Source organism: Camelus ferus, chromosome 9 (assembly GCF_009834535.1).
Source record: "Camelus ferus isolate YT-003-E chromosome 9, BCGSAC_Cfer_1.0, whole genome shotgun sequence".
In the NCBI taxonomy this organism is placed as follows: domain Eukaryota; kingdom Metazoa; phylum Chordata; class Mammalia; order Artiodactyla; family Camelidae; genus Camelus; species Camelus ferus.
The window spans coordinates 59,944,187-59,961,772 of record NC_045704.1 but is presented as its reverse complement, the minus strand read 5'-3'; the positions used below and the strand labels follow the sequence as shown (position 1 = coordinate 59,961,772).

At 43.6% G+C, this 17,586-nt stretch overlaps 1 protein-coding gene across 1 annotated transcript in view; it reads left to right on the top strand.

Moving 5' to 3' along the window:
• PTGFRN (prostaglandin F2 receptor inhibitor) overlaps window positions 1–17,586 on the top strand; it is a 71,550-nt gene that overhangs the window by 12,760 nt on the left and 41,204 nt on the right. The window lies entirely within an intron of this gene.

The following is a 17,586-nucleotide window of genomic DNA, read 5'->3' as shown; positions in this document are numbered from 1 at the left end:
GCTCACAGCGTGGAGAAGCAGACTTCTCCGGTTCCAGTGCATGCTTCAAGCGCCTGGTGGCTGGGTTAGTCCAAACCACACACCGTCTGCTTGTCATCACTGTTCTCGTAAGTGCAGCTCTGGCCACGTCTGCAGGAAGAGGCGGCGGGGCTGCTGCCTGCAGCGTGTGCCTCACCTCCCTGTCGGCCCCGCTCGCAACTACTCTTATTATCTACCCTGTGCCAGGTGTGAGTCTAGAGCCCTGGGCATATAAGGACATGGTCCCAGTCCCTTGACTCCTGTAGCTGCCAGTCTCAATGTGGAGGCACGACGTAGACACAGGAAGAGAGGTGGCATCCAAGAAGTGTCTAAGGATTGTTAGGGGAAAAAATGCTGAAAGTTTAAAGAAAAGGGAATGCATTCTGGTCTGGTTTCAACAGAGGTGATCTTGCAGAAAAGGTGGGACCACTGACGTAATTCTCTACACCTGTTTGTATCGCTACCTGCAGCTCCCCTCTACCTGTATATGCATTTTTTAGGCTTTAGTGCCACGTCTGGATTGGGAACCTTTTCTAAGGATCCAAAGCAGCCAGGTCAGCTTCTCTAGCTCCAAAGAAGAGTGGTAATAAGCCTGATGTGGGTGTGGGATATTGAGATTATATCACTTCCTGGGGTGCTGAGAACTGGTCTCTTGACTGGTGGTCCTGTGTGTTATGGTCACTCAATCATATGCCCTTCACTTTCTGTTATGAGCTTAGTGGAGAGCTTTTTTGAAAATTCATCAATGAGGGGCCATTTCTGATATAAGTGAGGTTAAGTAACTCCTGTTAACCCGCCTAGATGACAGTCCAAAGATCAGTTCTGGCTCTAGGATTCCAGTTTGCAGAGGCTCATTGAGATGGGAGTGATCCCAGTCGTTACATCAGCAGGCATACTGCCAGGCTAGGAACATGGTGATGCGCAGGGGGCCGCCTGCCCCATCACGGGGCTCATGTCCAGCAAGGGTGGCAGACCAGCAAAGGAGCCTGGGTGCTCATGGCGGCCGTGCCAAGTGGACCCTCAGCAGGCACATTCTGAACTCTGCCTGGGGCTGCGGGCTGGGGCTGAGGGAGGATCAGGGAAAGTTTCCACAAGATGGACTCGTGGGATCTCATTAAGTCCGGACCATCAGTAGGTTTTTGTCTGGCAGAGAAAGGGTGGGTTATTTGTTTCAGGCAGAGGGAAGAACACGGGTAGAGAAATAACACCTATTTATAAGACTCCTTTTTGGTGGAGTGGAGGGTTAAGTTAGTTTTAGGGGTTTCAAAGGGAAAGGCTGGAGACTGGAGGGCAAGTCCTAAGATTGTGAGGCACCTGGAATGTCACCTGAAGGCGTTTAAACTTGATGTTGTGAGTGGATGGCTGTTTTTCTCTGGTTCTGCCTTCCTAAGTTCCTCATGTCTTTTTTTACTTGCTATTTTAGAAGATTCTCATTGTTGGAGGACTCGTCTCCTCTCAAGCTTTCCTATGAAGCTGCCACACTGCTCCACCCTCCTTGACCCTGACACAGCTAGGTCTTGGCTCATCCCCTTACCTGACAGTTGGTTCTGCACGCAGCAGGTGTGCAGTGGAGAACTGCTGCGTGAACGAATGAAATATCAGACTGATGGAGTCTGAGTCTTTTCCTTAAAGGGCATGTGAACTCAGAGTCTTTTCTGTTCAAGTCAAACTACCAAACTATACTCCTACCAGGCATCAGCGGGGAAGCTGGCATGGACCTCCACCAAACCACCCATGGCATCTGGCAGCAGGTCTGTAAACATCGAGGGCAGGCTGAAGGCTGTGCTGGGGAGGAGGGATGGACAAGGCAAAGGAAGAGGAGAAAATGGGCGTGGGAAACAGTTAAACTGGGGGAGAGAGGACAAAGCTGCCCAAGGTAAGGAGGGAGAATTTTACCAACAGTTATCTCAGGTGCATTCATGCCCAGATGCAAGTTGAAACTCAGTGTGAATCTCCCGTTCTGTTTAAACTAGAGACTAAAAGGAGGACCAGGTGTTCACACAGAACTTGGCAGACTATGTTGGCCCGTTCAAACATGGGGAGGATGGAAAATGGCTGAGAAGTGAGGGGTGCTGGGCAGTGTTTGGGCCTCTAGCAGCTGTTAATTTTATAGAACACTCTAAAATAATCCTTGTGGATAGATCTTGTCTCAGCTTTTTCTGTCTCTGGTCCCTGGACAGAGAATTGTTTGAATCATTTCATGATGGTTGAGTTATTTTGGTTACCCGTTGGTACAGAGTGCCTCGAAGTGGCTTTTGCGCCTTTCTGTTGTTCTTTGGTCACCTCACTTCTCGGAACCTCAGTTTCCTTATTTAATCCTCTCAAGGTTGAGTATTAAATCATGTGAACAGAACTTGCAAACCGTAAAGCCATGCTATAAATGTAAGGTGGTTTTTGTCAATTACCGAGCCCTTGAAGGCAAAGCTTCCCGCTCAAGACTTGGCTTGTGTATCAGGGTTGCATCAGAGGAGCAGAGCCACTGCGAATATGAGGAAATGAGGCATGGAGGAGAGGAGTTAGACTACACACTTTCAGGAGGAGCCAGGGAAATGAGGGTCTGAAAAGGGGTCAGGGAAAGCCACTAGGCAGCCTTCCTGAAGCACTGGTGAGGGTGGCAGAGGAATCGGGGAGCCAGGCAGAGTGGGACTGCAGTGGAGGTGGGGGTAGGGGAGGTGGGGGCTGGCATAAGAGTCTGTAAGGGAAATTGCCTCTTCAGAGCTACCACCTTTGAGTTTGCAGCCGAGCATCTGGTGGTCTTAGAGCCACATCGGTCAGTAAGGAAAGCATTTGGGAAGAAACCCAGAGCAGAAAGAAGAGTGGGGACAAACTGGTCCCCACCAGCACCGTGCACGTCTCTCGCTGCCTTTAACCATGACGACCACCACAGTATGATGGCTGCTGCTTCCTTTCCACCTCCCAGGTCTCACAGGCACTTCTCTCTTGTCCAGCTCTGACCCGAAACTGCACAGGGAGGAGGATTCTGGGGAGTGTAGTTCTAACTTAGCCATGTTGACACAGTGCAAACCCACACAATTTCGTGATGTAGAAGTAAGGATTTGGCGTGACCCTGGCCTCCCAGGATCTCTCAAAGGCCACAGAACTGGAGGCGATGTCATGGTCACGTGAGCTAGGCTTCATTGGTAAGGCGTTTGGTTAGTTAATGATCCAGTCTTTAAGAAGTGACTTGAGTGGTTCCTCGGTGGCTGGTGACCCCGCACCTCCTGTCTTCCATGCCTTTCCTGTCTGTAGCACAGAGGGAATGGTTATCTCAGCAGCAGAAGCTGAGGAAAGTTGCACTGACTGAAGAGTCTGTCCATCCCAGAGCAGTGGGAAGTCATCTTCCTCTCACTAAGCTCCTGTTTCACCCGGGGAAGCATATGCTTACCCTTCCTCCTCGCCCTGCATGAAGGCTAAAAGATTTGCAGATACGAATGACCACAGACCAGAGCCAGAAACCATCGTGTAAATGCTAAGGGAGACCAAGGTTTAGCTCTCCGTACCACCCTTCTTCACCGCCGTGGTCTGTCAGTCCCACCGCCCTGTCCTCGGGTTCCTGTAGCCAGCTCAGGCCAGCAAGGACTCAGGGAGTGCCTTCTATGGCAATCTTGGCCCCTGGGAAAAATAACACACTTTGTGAGATTGAATGGCCACACCTGGACCTTGTCATCACTCAGAATTCGTTCGCCTTTTGGTTGTCACCTCTGCTGTTTCCCTCTGTGACCACCACTGCGTCCCCTGACTCCTTTCAGATGCCCTCCTACCTGTTGAACTTACTCTTCATCCTCACTGGTCCCGAAAGTTCCTTTTTTTCCAAGCTATGTTCACTTCCTGGGCTCTAATGCTGGTGGTCAGCATGTCAGCAGTGAGCTGGTTAACACCCTGAGGACCCTCTGCCACATTTTTTTTTTGCCAGTTCTCATACTGTAGCTGAGTAATACACACCAACCATAGTCCCTAAGTCTGAGCTTTGTCATTTTACTGGGGAACAAAAAAATCCCAAAACCTACCCACCTGAGTTTCTCACCAGTTGTGGTGTCTTCACTGCACCACAGTGAACCTTGTGTTCATTCTGTGATGGTTTTCTATTATATTCCTTCTGATTCTTATTCTGCACCTTGTCCACAATCTCCAGGATCTAAACCCCTCTCCGTGACTTCACTGAGACATTGGGGACTAACTTAAGGTTCCTCAAGTTTTTTTGCCTCAAAACCTTGCTGTATTTTAACCATCCTTTTCTCCTAAATTCTGAAAAAAGTGAGGGCTCTTTCTTTGGCTCTTTTTCCATCTGTATGTGTATACTCTGTCCCTGTGTGACCCCACGCAACTTGTGGCTTTGAATGCCATCCATGTGCTGGTGCCTCTTCAGTGACTGTCTCTGCTTGGACCTCCTCTGAGCCCTAGACACATCCACATCCACGGCCTGCTCCGCCGCGCTGCGCCCTGACTCACATGTCATATGGGCCCCTCAGAATGGCCAGGAGAGAACTCTGGCTTTGCCTGGTGTGAACTCCTTCCCGCCAGTTACTTTCCCATCTCAGGAAATGGCTTCACCATGCACCCAGATGCTCGAGGCAGAGCCTGTGTCGCCCCAATTCCTATCTTCCTCACTCTCCACCTTCAAAATGGCAATGTGTCTTTTCATTTATATACAGAATATATTCTGAGTCTGACTGCTCCTGAGAATCACCACCACAAGCTGAGGCCAAGTGTCATCTTGTGCTTAGTTTACTGTGACAGCTTCCGTTCTGGTGTCCTTGCTTCCAAATGGGCCCCACTATCGCCCACCTTTCATGTAGCAACCAGGGTGGACTTTCTATGGATGCAGCAGCCTCCATCATCCCCTGATTTCTGTGCTTCCCATTTCAACCAGAGTTCCCTTGTTCATTATAATCCAGTCGCACTGATCTGTTTTCTATCCCTTGAACCCCCAGGCTTGCTCCATCTTAGTGCTTCTCTATTTGCTGGTCTCTCTGCCTGGAGCAATCTTACCCCAGAGTTCTACCCCTGCCTCCCCCACATTTTGGCCTGAACTGACAGGTGACCTTCTCAGAAGGGCCCTTCCTGACCACACTGGCTAAAAGCAGCCGCCCCCAGCCCGCAGTCATGAATATATTGGCTTATTTTATCTTGATGGCATTGATCATTGCTCTAGGCTTGTTTCCCCTCTCTCTCCTTGAATGGAACACAAGCTTCTTGTGAGCAGGGACTCTTGGCCCCATGTCCCAGTGTCGAGAAGGCGCTTAGAAGACTGACTGGCTGACTTTCTAGGATAAACTGCCCACTTGTGCCCGTCATCCCCTTTTGCCTGCTTTGGGGTCTTTGTCATGGCTGTACCCTCTCTTCTTTGCATCTTGATTGTTCCTTTCTCCTGGCTGTTGCTCTCCAAGTCCCACACCACCACGTCACGGCAGATGCAGTTCTGTGGAGGTGACCAGTGTCACCTAGTCTTCAGTTCAGCAGTCCTTTCTCAGCATCCATCTACCTTGACTTTTCTGCAAGTTTGGTATTGTTGTTCTTTTTTTTTTTTAAATTATTTCAAACTGAAACATATCATAGGGGTCTATCGCTAGATACTGTGCAGGTTGCAGATAGTGTAGGAACCAGGGCCTGTCTCAGGAGCTTGCAGCCTCCTAGAGGCAAGTGGTTGGATATGTCTGTAAGTAAAACAGTAGGGATCACTCCCAAATCCTTCTTGGAGTCCTTGCATCCTTTGGCTGCTAGGATATAAGCCTTTTCTGGTTTTCTTCCCAACTGGCTACTATGCTACTATTTCTTTTTCCCTCTTCCTTTTTTTTCTTTTCTCTTTTTCTTTCTTTCATTCTCTTTCTTTCTTTCTCTCTTTTTTCTTTTTCTCTTTCTTCTCTTCCTTCTTTCTCTCGCCCTCTCTCCCTTCCTCCTTCCTTCCCTCCTTTTTTTCCTCTTCTTTTTTTCTCTTTTTCTTCTACTTGTGTCTTACATGATAGGAGTTTGCTATGGTTTTGTCCCCTTCCCTCTTCTCTGTACTCTGCCGTGTGGGGACCTCATGGACACCTCCCACATCTTCAGCAGACCTCCTCTTCCCTGACCTCTGTGCTGGTGACTCCACATTCATCTGGGGCTCAGATACCTTTGAGGGGTTTCCGCTTCCACCATTTGGTGGACCTTTCCACTTGTCTGGATCTCACTGACTGCTCTTCTCTACTGTGTTTCCTTAGCAGCTCTCAGCTTCCCTGGGACATCCGTCTCATCTCAGGTCTGTCTGTGGATCCTTCTCACAAGGCCCTCCCTGGAGCTGCTGCCTTTCCGTTCCTGCCCTCACCCTTGGTTGTCCTTGTACCCCTCCCCGTCACCATGTAGCAGGCTCCCGGTTGACCTCCCTTGTGTCCACTCCGGCATGCCCTTGACACACTGCTCCAGCTGCCCTACTCTTCACCACTGCCCATGTGTCCCCTCCTAGGTCTTTGCTTAGGCTCCTCCCTTTAACTCTGGTCACCTCCCTCTTCCTTATCTCTGCACCGCCCCCCCCCCAGCCATTTTTTTCAAAGGCCAAATTCAAATGTTGTCCCTGTATGAAGCTTTTCACGAATCTCTTTGGATGGACACACCCTCACTTTCTTTGGGACCCCATGGTGCTTGTTATATAGGTCTCTTTGGTTACATATGTCCTTCCTGAAGTTATAGTTTCATGTGCACCTTATGACTCAGCATACCGTAAGTCCCTTAAAAGAAGGTCCAAAGGCTGATTTACCTTCCTCTCTCACATTGCATCTAGCACAGGGGTTTCTTGCTCAACAGTTGTTTGTTAAATGAGTCATGTTGTATTTGCCTAGTTTATCTCGATGAGGTCTTAGATGAAACTTTTTTTTTCTTAATGATTATAAGGCCTTTTCTAGTAGAACCTTACTTGCGTTTGGATGGGATTTTGAAGCACTGCCATATGTGACCTCATTCCACATTCTCTGCTGGCTGTAAGTTGTTTAATGTGTACATTGCTGCATTTTCATCACTTAGGGACTGTTGAGATGAAAGCCAGCACGACCCCTTCCTGCCAGAACTCTCAGTGGCGGACATGCAGACGAAGGTTTCTCATTTATTAAGTTAGAGGCTCCAGTAAAGGCTGTATGAGAGTTTACAGTACTTCTGAGTATTCACTTCTAGCTCATGTGTGGACTGGGAACTCCACTTGGAAATCCATAGGCCCCTGTCTCTTAAAGGCCTTATAAGGTCTCAGGAAGGGGCATTTTGGTGTCACTTTATAAGGCAAGCTGGAGGGAGGGTATAGCTCAGTGGGAGAGTGCGTGTGCGTGCTTAGCATGCACGAGGTCCTGAGTTCAATCCACAGTACCTCCATTAAATAAGTAAGTAAGTAAGTAAGTAAATAAATAAATAAATAAATAAATAAATAAATAAACCTAATTACCTTCCCCCCCCAAAGACAAAGCTAGATAGCTTTGATTTAAAAAAGAAAAGAATATTAAAAAAAGAAATTAAAAAAAAAAAAGAAAACAGCCAAGCTGAAATGCCACAAGCACTTTAGTTTCACTATTTCCATTCTACCTGTACTACTGGATTCAGTAATGTCCAATACTTACCTTACAAATGGCTCTGATTGGAAAGTCAGATTGCTTGCTTCTAGGCAGCTCAGTGAGGTGATAAAATTTGAGCAATAATAGAAACAATTGCAAAAATCCTTTGCAGATAAGCTGTACTCTGCAGGTCTTGATGTAGAGTAATGTTGATGATAACCCAGGAAATAAAAATCTATTTCCCATGGATATCATGAGGGGGTGGAAGAGGGTAGATAAATACAGTTTAGTCTTCATTAGCGTGTCTCTCCTAATGATTCCTCATGGTTGCCAATAGTGCTTATTGAAATAAACATCGCAGGAATAATTGCACTGAAAAACTTGCCTGACTTTTCTTGCCTATCCCCATCCATTCTACATGATAGAAGAAACTTGAAGGCATTTAATTATTTTCCTGAGTACTTCAAAGGGAGGCAAATGGTAATCTGGAAGCAATTACCTCTTGCTGGTTAATTATCTGTACCGCTGAAAAGTCAGAGCAGTGGGCTTCCAAAAGTCCTTCCGATACGGTTTTGGAATAAAGTTCTCCTCACCTTTTTTTAATACTGAAAGTATGAGATCTTAGAGCTAGCATCACTTAAAATAATGAAGGCAGTTTGTCAGAAAAAAATTTTGAAGAAATTGGAAGTTATTTTTAACAACCCCATTTCTCTGTTTCTCTCCTCTGTCTACTTCATATCAAGAATATATATTTCTTCTCTTAGTAACTCATTTCTGCTACTTTGCTGCTCGTGTGGTTCACATTGCCCTTGGAGAATCTGAAATATTTTATAGGGAATTGCAAGCTGTTTCTTCTTCCGACTCAGAGCAAAGACAAAATCAACAGAAGGTGGTAATACCGATGATGCAGTTGAAGACAAAACCAACCCAGCTCATCTTTGTCTTGACAGTGCACTGCATGGGCTGGATAAACCTGGGTTGAGTCCCTCACTTCAGCAAGTTATTTGACTTCTCTGGGTCTCAGTTTCCTCAGTTCTTTGACAAGGGTGGTCCTATCTACCTTATGGTTCTGTTCTGTGGATTGATTCAGAGGAGTCATGAACTATGCCCAGCTCAGTGCATGGTGTTAAGAGAGAGACACTGTGTTATGATTCCTCCTCTTACTCTGTCCCAGTCTTGTCGAGAGATACTTGATGATGAATCAAAGTGAATACATTCTAACATAAATACTCGGGATTGGGGGATGATTTAGCTCAGTGGTAGCTTAGCATGCATGAGGTCCTGGGTTCAATCCCCAGTATCTCCACTAAAAATAAGTAAGTAAACCTAATTACCTTCCCCCTCCAAAAAAATCTAAACAAAACAAAACAAAACAAAACAAAAAAAAAAACCCACAAACAACAACAAAAAAGAGTAAAATAAATACTTGAGAAATGCTAATGATTTCAGCTGAAATTATGGATTCTTTGGTTAATCAACTATTTCTTTATTATTATTCCCCCATCAGTTTGTTTGTTATCCGTTCTTTCATTTTTGTGGTTATTCTAGAGGTTAGAACATACATTGTTGACTTGTTAGTGTCTACTGATGATTCTTTTAGCGAATGCAAGACTTTTGAAAACATTTAAACTCTGTTTCACTCTTTCCCTCACTTTTTGTGCCACCATTCAGTAGATTTACCTACACAGTTACCCTTTCTTTTGTTCTTCCTGTATTTTCATGATTCTGTCTGAGGTCATTTTCTTCCTATTTGAAGAACTCTCTTTAGGATATCTTTCTGGTGTTCCTTTAGCATTTATTTTTATTGATTCTCTTTCCCTTGTTGAGAGTTGATTGAAAGCATGTTTATTTTGTGTTCCTTTTTAATGATTTATTTTTATGTAGAATTCTATGTTGGTATTTTTTTTTAATTGAAGTTTAGTTGATTTACAATGTTGTGTTAAGTTTCTGGTGTACAGCATAGTGATTCAGTTGTGTGTATTTTTTTATTATAAGTTATTATAATAAATATTATAAGTTATTACAAGATATTGAATGCAGTTCCCTGTGCTATACATTGGGACCTTATTGTTTATCTATTTTATATATAGTAGTTAGTATTTGCTAATCCCAAACTACTAATTTATCTCTCTGCCCCCACCTTTCCCCTTTGGTAACCATAAGTCATTTTCTATGTCTGTGAGTCTCTTTCTGTTTTGTAAGTCAGTTCACTTGTATCATGTTTTTTTAGATTCCACATATAAGTGATACATGATATTTATCTTTCTCTGTCTTACTTCACTTTGTATGATAATCTCTAGGTCCATCCATGTTGCTGCAAATGGCGTTATCTCACTCTTCTTATAGCTGAGTAGTATTCCATTGTATATATAAAGCACAACTTCTTGATCCGGTCATCTGCCGATGGACATTTAGGTTGCTTCCATGTCTTGGCTATTGTAAATAGTGCTGCTGTGAACACTGGAGTGCATGTGTCAGTAATTATTTTCCTTCATCACTTTAAAGATGTCATTCATTATCTCATGAGCATTGTTTCTATCGAAAGTCAGTTATCAGTTATATTGTTGCTTCCTTCTCTGACTTTCAGCAGTTTTACTCTGAGGCACCTACTGTGGTTTTCTTTGTATTTATACTGCTTATGATACATGGTACTTCTTGAATCTGTGACATAATGCCTTTTGTTGGTTTAACACCTTAGATATTACCTCTTCAGAAATTAATTCTGCCTAATTCTGTCACATTCTTTCTCTGTCATCCTGAGACTCTGTTACACATAGTCTTAACATCTTTACTGTCTCTCATGTGTCTCTTAGACTCTTTGCTGTATTTTCATCTATTTTATACCCTGGTTTCAGTTGGATATCTCATACTGACTTTTTTTCTGCTGTATCTTATCTTATATCAAACCCATTTTTTGAGCTCTTAATTTCAGATTTTTTTTTTTTAGTTCTAGAATTTTAACCTAATTATTTTAATAGATTTCAGTTAGGTGAAATCTTGTTGCCTGTTTCTTTGGTGAATTAATCATAGTTATTTTGAAGTCCATATGTGATAACACCAATATCTGGATCCCAGTGAATCTGTTTCTATTGTCTGTTTTTGGTTTTTGTTTGTTTGTTTGTTTGTTTTGAAGAATCAAACTAGATTTATTTTATTTTATTTTATTTTTTAACATTTTTTATTGATTTATAATCATTTTACAATGTTGCGTCAAATTCCAGTGTAGAGCACAATTTTTCAGTTATACATGAACATGTATATATTCATTGTCATATTTTTTTCTGTGTGAGCTACCATAAGATCTTGTATATATTTCCCTGTGCTATACAGTATAATCTTGTTTATCTATTCTACAATTTTGAAATCCCAGTCTATCTCTTCCCACCCCCTGCCCCCTTGGCAACCACAAGTTTATATTCTATGTCTGTGAGTCTATTTCTGTTTTGTATTTATGCTTTTTTTTTTTTTTTTTAGATTCTACATATGAGCGATCTCATGGTATTTTTCTTTCTCTTTCTGGCTTACTTCACTTAGAATGACATTCTCCAGGAGCATCCATGTTGCTGCAAATGGCATTATGTTGTCAGTTTTTATGGCTGAGTAGTATTCCATTGTATAAATATACCACATCTTCTTTATCCAGTCATCTGTTGATGGACATTTAGGCTGCTTCCATGTCTTGGCTATTGGAAATAGTGCTACTATGAACATTGGGGTGCAGGTGTCATTTTGGAGTAGGGTTCCTTCTGGATATATGCCCAGGAGCAGGATTCCTGGGTCATATGGTAAGTCTATTCCTAGTCTTTTGAGGAATCTCCATACTGTTTTCCACAGTTTTGTTGTTTTTTTGTCTTTTGTTTTCAGTCATTTGGTGCTGTCATATGGAATGTCTGGTAGGTTTTGACTGAATACTGAGACATTGTAAAGGCTCTGTATGATGTTACCTTCTTCACAGGAAGATTTCCTTAGTTTTCTTCTCCACTAGCAGGCCAGTAGAGTAATAGAAACTCACCATAATCCAATAAAGGACTGAGATGTTTTAAGACTAGATTTCAGTATTCATGAGAGCTGGTCGTTCTCCAGTTTTGCTCTTACTCCAAGGACAGCGTCCTTTCCAAGGCTGTAACTCAAAGTCTGGGATATTTACTATCGTTTAACTTCCTTTGTGAACTCAGAATTCCAGTTTTTGTTTCCCTAGTACTGTGAGATGGTCAAAAACTTTGCTTAACCTTCTAGCCTCTTAGTATTCATTTTCTGCTTAGTTTCTCAGACACGTACCAACCTTCCCCTGTGCCTCCCCCAACCCCACCCCCAAGCAGCTTTCATTTGCCTTGGGGGGAAAGCAGTGTGGCGTGTTCTCTGCTATTACTTTTCCCCAAGAACCTTAGCTCCTTAGACTATGACCTTCTTAATGGCCCTGAATTTTAGTTACTGTCTTCTCGGCCCCATGAAGTGTTGGCAGCTTTTTCTACTTACTTACAACTTTTAATTTTACTGCATAACTTAAAATTGGCAAATGTCTCAAGAGAAAAAGCAGTGGACATGGGGTGTTCTGTAATCTTGGCCCCTTAATCATGGATACCTGGATTGATCCCCAGCGCATTCAATTATCTGTTTCTTTTATTTTATCCATCTTTTATGGTTATTCTGGGGGTGGGGAGGTGAGGGAGCTGAGTGGGAGGGAGTTGATCTGATACAAGCTACTCCATCATAGCAGAAAGTGAAAATCTCCTGAAGGTAGACGTCTCCATTATCAGTTTTTTTTTTTTAAATTTATACCCTTCTTACTGCGCCTCACCCCCAAAACATTTCTGAGGCAATTTACAATGAAATATATGTGTATACATGCAATATAAACCTTAAAGTAAGAGTAAAAAAAAAAAAAATCAAAGGTACCAGGACAGCAGAGAAGGCAGAGGAAAGTGTAGAGACAAAGGAAAGAGGAAATTATTAGAAATTTAAATTGTGGATTGTTTCCATAGGTCAGCATCATATTTAGTCCTAGACTTCCTTGAAGCTAAGATACAAAAGGATACCTGAATTTTATATATGTGTGTGTGTGTGTGTGTATGTGTATGTGTATATATATATATATATATATATATATATATATATATATATGTTGGGACAAACAGGATTTGGAAGTTGGAATAGAGAAAAGAGAGACGATGAACTTAGCAGTAACAATTGTATTCAAGGGCTTTTTTTTGTTTATTTGTTTGTTCTGTTTTGTTGGTAGGTTTGGGCAGAATTTTTAAAAACAAGAATTAGGAAGCAATGGAGGGTTCTGAGACTTACCTAAACAGGTCTGATCTAATTGGGGCATGGTGGCATGGTGCTGGGCCACTTGGTAATTGGGATTGCTAGTGGTTTAGCATCAAAGCCTTAATACACTGCACAAACATGTGGTTTAAGTGCCCTCATTTTGTGTTGAGTATCGAAGACACTTGGGCTGTGATTACTAGCCTGAGTGGAGAGAGATGCTATATAGTTCTTGTTTTCTGGGGAAAGAATGCACAATGGTCCATCAACAGGTATTTTTTTCCTGGTAGTAAATTTTAGGAGAATTTTATCATATGGATTCTTGTATCATTGAACAACACAATAGTGTCCCCAGTAGTACTTTTAAGGCTAATAAAGAAATGCTTTTCATATGAAGGTTTCTTATTTTAGCCCCTGAAAATAAATGAAACCACAATTCTAAGTTGTTTCTTAGTAAAGACATTGTTGTAGAAAGTTAACCTGACACAGTTAAGGTGCTGAAGTGTTTGGGACTCTTCGTTTGAAATACTGGTAGAATTTGGAAAACCAGAGGAAAATTTTGTTCTTTTTCCCTTAGTTACAACTGTTAGAAGAGGTTTGAACAAAAGTTGGCAATGTGTGGCTTTGCAGATATTCTTTTTGATTTGGAAAGAGCCATATGCTCTATGTTTTACAAGTTATATTTACTTTTCAATATTATTAGCTGTTATTTAACAATATTAAAGGAAATCTGTGCTAAATACCAGATTGCTGGTAGCAAGTTGAAGTTCTGTTAACCAAAATTCAAAATCTTGCTTTGCATAGATGAGGGGACATCTCAGATCTGCATGTATGACACTGCTCAGGTTTTATATCTTTTTCGATTAGAATTTTATCTTTCAAACATCTGTTCATATCTGCTTGACTTTTCCCAGCGGCACTATAACACAGTCAGCATGGAAGGTACTTCTGCAGGTTGAGCTGGAACGCGGAGGCAGGAGTGACTCCAGGGGACACGTGGAAGGCTTCACAGAGGAGGTGGTGCTGGGGCTGCTTCTTGCAAGATGCTGAGGAGACTGCTGGGAGGGCATTCCAGAGGAAGGAGGACAGAAGCAGAGGCGGTGGGGCCCAAGAGAGCATGCTATTTCTAGAAAATGGAGGGTCATTTGTTTTGTTGTGCTACTGAAGTCAAATGTGGCTGCTCACCACTCCAAAGCTAATTATTTGAGAGGCCAAGTGTCAATGGAAAGAAAAGACCGCGTTCAGAAAAGCTGGCAATCTGGGAAGAAAGTAGACTCATGTCTAGAGATAAGCTCTGAAGTTCTGCTCAATCATGATAATTTTTAAAGGGAAAAAGGGGGAGACAATCTCAGTTAGTCATCAGGGTAGGAGGTCAAATTCTTCATCGTTTCTCTGTTGCGTGCAGACCTGCTGACTTCTCATCTTCCTTTGGATGCTGTCTTGCCCGCGTGGCCCGCCTGCAGATTGGCTAAGGGGGAAGCTAAGGGTAGAGAGGCAGTCATTCTTTAACTACTTAATTCTTTATTCTTACTCCTTCTAATCCAGGAAGGGAATCAACAGGTTAGGCAAGGCATTGTGTACATTCAGAAAAGCAAAAATCAGGAGTCACGTCAAGTGTTGCCTAGTGATCCTATCTCTATGATTAAGATCTGAGGAAGACAGAGAAGAGCAAACAGAAGAGGCAAGAGATCTGCTTACAGTTGGAGTGAAAGTGTTAACAGCTCGGAGCCTAGTAGCTGACGAAGCTGAAACGGTAGCCATGGACCAGACCATGAAGGATCTTGTATGTCTTTTATTCATTCACTCGTTTAGCAAATATTTATTGAACAACTGCTGTGTAGCAGACCCAGTTCTAGGCACTGGCATTCAGCAGCGAGTAACACAGCTGAAAATCACTGTTCCTAGAACCCTTACATTCTAGTGGGAGGAGTGGGAGGAGACAGATAATAAATAATAGTAAAAATATATAAATATGCATAAAGAATATTAGTGATAAATGAGAAGAAGAAAATTAGGCAGGAGCACGAATGAGGGTGGAGGCGTGCAGTTTTAAGGTGATCGGGAAAGGCCTGACTGAGAAGGTGACACGGACATAAAGGTGTGAGGCTGGTGATGGAGCCAGCAGGGTGAACGTCCCTGAGGGCTCCAGAACGAGGAAGTGTGCAGAAGCCCCAAGGTTGGAGCAGGGCTGGTTTGCTCCGGAGTCTTAGGAAGAAAGCATGGCTGGGAGGAGCACGGGGTTGGAGAAGCAAAGGGGACCAATCCTAGGAGGTCCTGATGAGGATTTGGCTTTTACCTGAGTGACAGGGGGAGTGATTGGAAAGCTGTGAGCAGAGTAATGATGTAACACAACTTAAGTTTTTAAAAGATGGCTTGGCTGCGTTGAGAACGGAGGGCTAGTGTGGAAGTCTAGTAGGCGGCCAGTCGGGAGGCTGTCGTAATAATTCAGGCGAGAGGGAGGGTGGCTTGAACCTGAGGGATCCCAGTGGGGGTGTCCACGGGAGTGTATCCTGGGGGTGATGAGGAGCCAGGAAAGACTTTTGACCGGTGAAGTAGCATATGATTTGTGCGTTAATAAGGTGATGTTGGCAACTCTGTGGAAGCAGGATTGGAGAGCTGAGACCCGGAGCTGAATGAGTTTCCCAAGCTCCAATCATGAAGAGGAAAGGCGCAGACCTTCCAAGGAATGTAGCCTCATGCCTCAGGGCCCTGTTGAGCTGGTTGTTGACTCTGGTCAACTTCTTGGCCGGGGATAGGAACTGAAACGATTTATGCATTAGGAAATTCCTCTGTAAACCTCCCCAAGGAAGCAAAGTGAATGACTGTGATCGGGTGGATTCTAGAGGCAGCCTGCAAAGCAGATATGCACAGACCATTTTTGCATGCAGGGCACTGTCGTGAGTGCTCTCAGTTAATCCTTACACAATCCTAAGGGTTTGTGTCTCCATTTCATAGATGAGGAAACTGGGCATAAGGAGGTTAAGCGTTAAGCTCTAACTCCCTCTTAAGGGTCTCTGCCATGATGCTTCCTTCTGAAGGGTCTCCCTGGGGGCGTCAGAATTATCTGGTCATCTCTGAAATGAAATGTGAAAAAGATTGCCTGCTTCCTTTGTGAACTGTGGTGATGATGGCCTCACTGCCGGACAGGCATGTGTTATTCCAACGCCCTGAGTTGTCAGTGACAGAAATTAGCTTAAGGAACATAAGTGACTGTGAGTGGAATTGCTGGGAATTGAAATGTCCAGGGGAAGAAGTGTGTGTCTGTGGGTTTGTGGGTTTGTGTGTGTGTGTGTGTGTGTGTGTGTGTCCAGTGCATGTGGAATGACTTAGAAAGTCTGGCCAGATCTAGTGGCTCAGATGATGCCATCTGGTCACGAGGGCACATTCTCTCCACCTCTCTGGTCCAGGTGTTGGCCTGGGTCACTTCTGCTATAGCTGGCTTCCTCACCTAGCCAGGAGGGCTGCTCACATGTAGCTTCAAAGCAAACCATCACTACTGTACACTGACTCCAAAGGCAGTGAAAGTGTCTTCCTGAGCAGCTTCAGCCAAAATGAGCCAGGAGGACTCTGTTAGCCTAGTTTCAGCCCCAGTGTCCATCCCTGGGACGGGGGGTGCAGGGCACTCCTTGGCTTGTAGACGTTATCACCCAAATTTCTGCCTTTATCTTCACACGACACTCTCCTTGTGTGCATGTCTATGTCCAGATTTCCCCCCATTTAAGGATACCAGTCATTGGAGTAGGTGCCCACACTTTGACCTCGTCATGATTTAGCTCTTTACATCCGCAGCAGCCCTACTGCCTAGTAAGTTCTCATTCTAAGGCACTGGGGGCTAGGACTTAAACATATGAATGGTTTGGAGGGGGAGAGTGGTAGGGAGACACAATTCAACCCATCACAAATGACAAAAACACAAAGTTGAAGATAAATAATAGAAATTCCATTTTATTGAGCTCTTACTACATGACAGATTTTCAGCTAGGCATTTTATTTCATTAACTCAGTGAATTCTTCTTGCCCCATTTTATAGTTGAGGAAGCCAAAGCTAAGAGAGGCCTTTCCAATTTAAACTTAGGTCTCCTTGATTTCAGAGCCCAGACTTTCTGCTATATATCTCAATGCTGTACCTATTCATAGAACCTCAGGCAAGAGCCAGGCAGGTGTCTGAATTAAAATGCTAACACAGGTAGTAAACGCACTATAAAATCATGCTGAAGCTCATTGCAAAGGAGCTACCTCAAAGGACACACAGATGGTGGGCCCTCGCAGAGGCCTGTGTTCTCTGGTCAGGGAATGCCAGTGAACTCTTGGATTGTCCCCCAGGCTCATCCCCCATAAGCGTAAACTGCTGCATTCCTAGGAACGCCCAGCAACCCGCCAGAGGAGGCCCTCTCTCCCTTTGTGCGTCCCTATCCTCATTCTGAATTTAGATCAGGGTGAGTAGTAGAGAGAAGGAAATGAGCCAGAAAATAGAAAATTAATACTTGGTAGAGTCATCATATTTTAAAATTAATTTATAGGCAATGTCAGATAACCGGAGTTAAATCATTTTATCAGCAGGCTGCTCTAGGATTTAAAAATTGGCATTCATCATTGTAAATCAGGTCTCAGGAGCCCCAGGGAATGGTCTCTGGGATGAGGGTTGATACAGGGTGGGCAGAAATGTAAATACTTGATTAGCTGTGTCCTTTTCTTTCACACAAAACCTAAAATATTTCTACATCCCAGTTGAGTGATCGCAGTAGGTTAAATAGTAACAGGAGGGAGAAAGCCATTCAAGTTTATGGTTAGCCTACTTTCA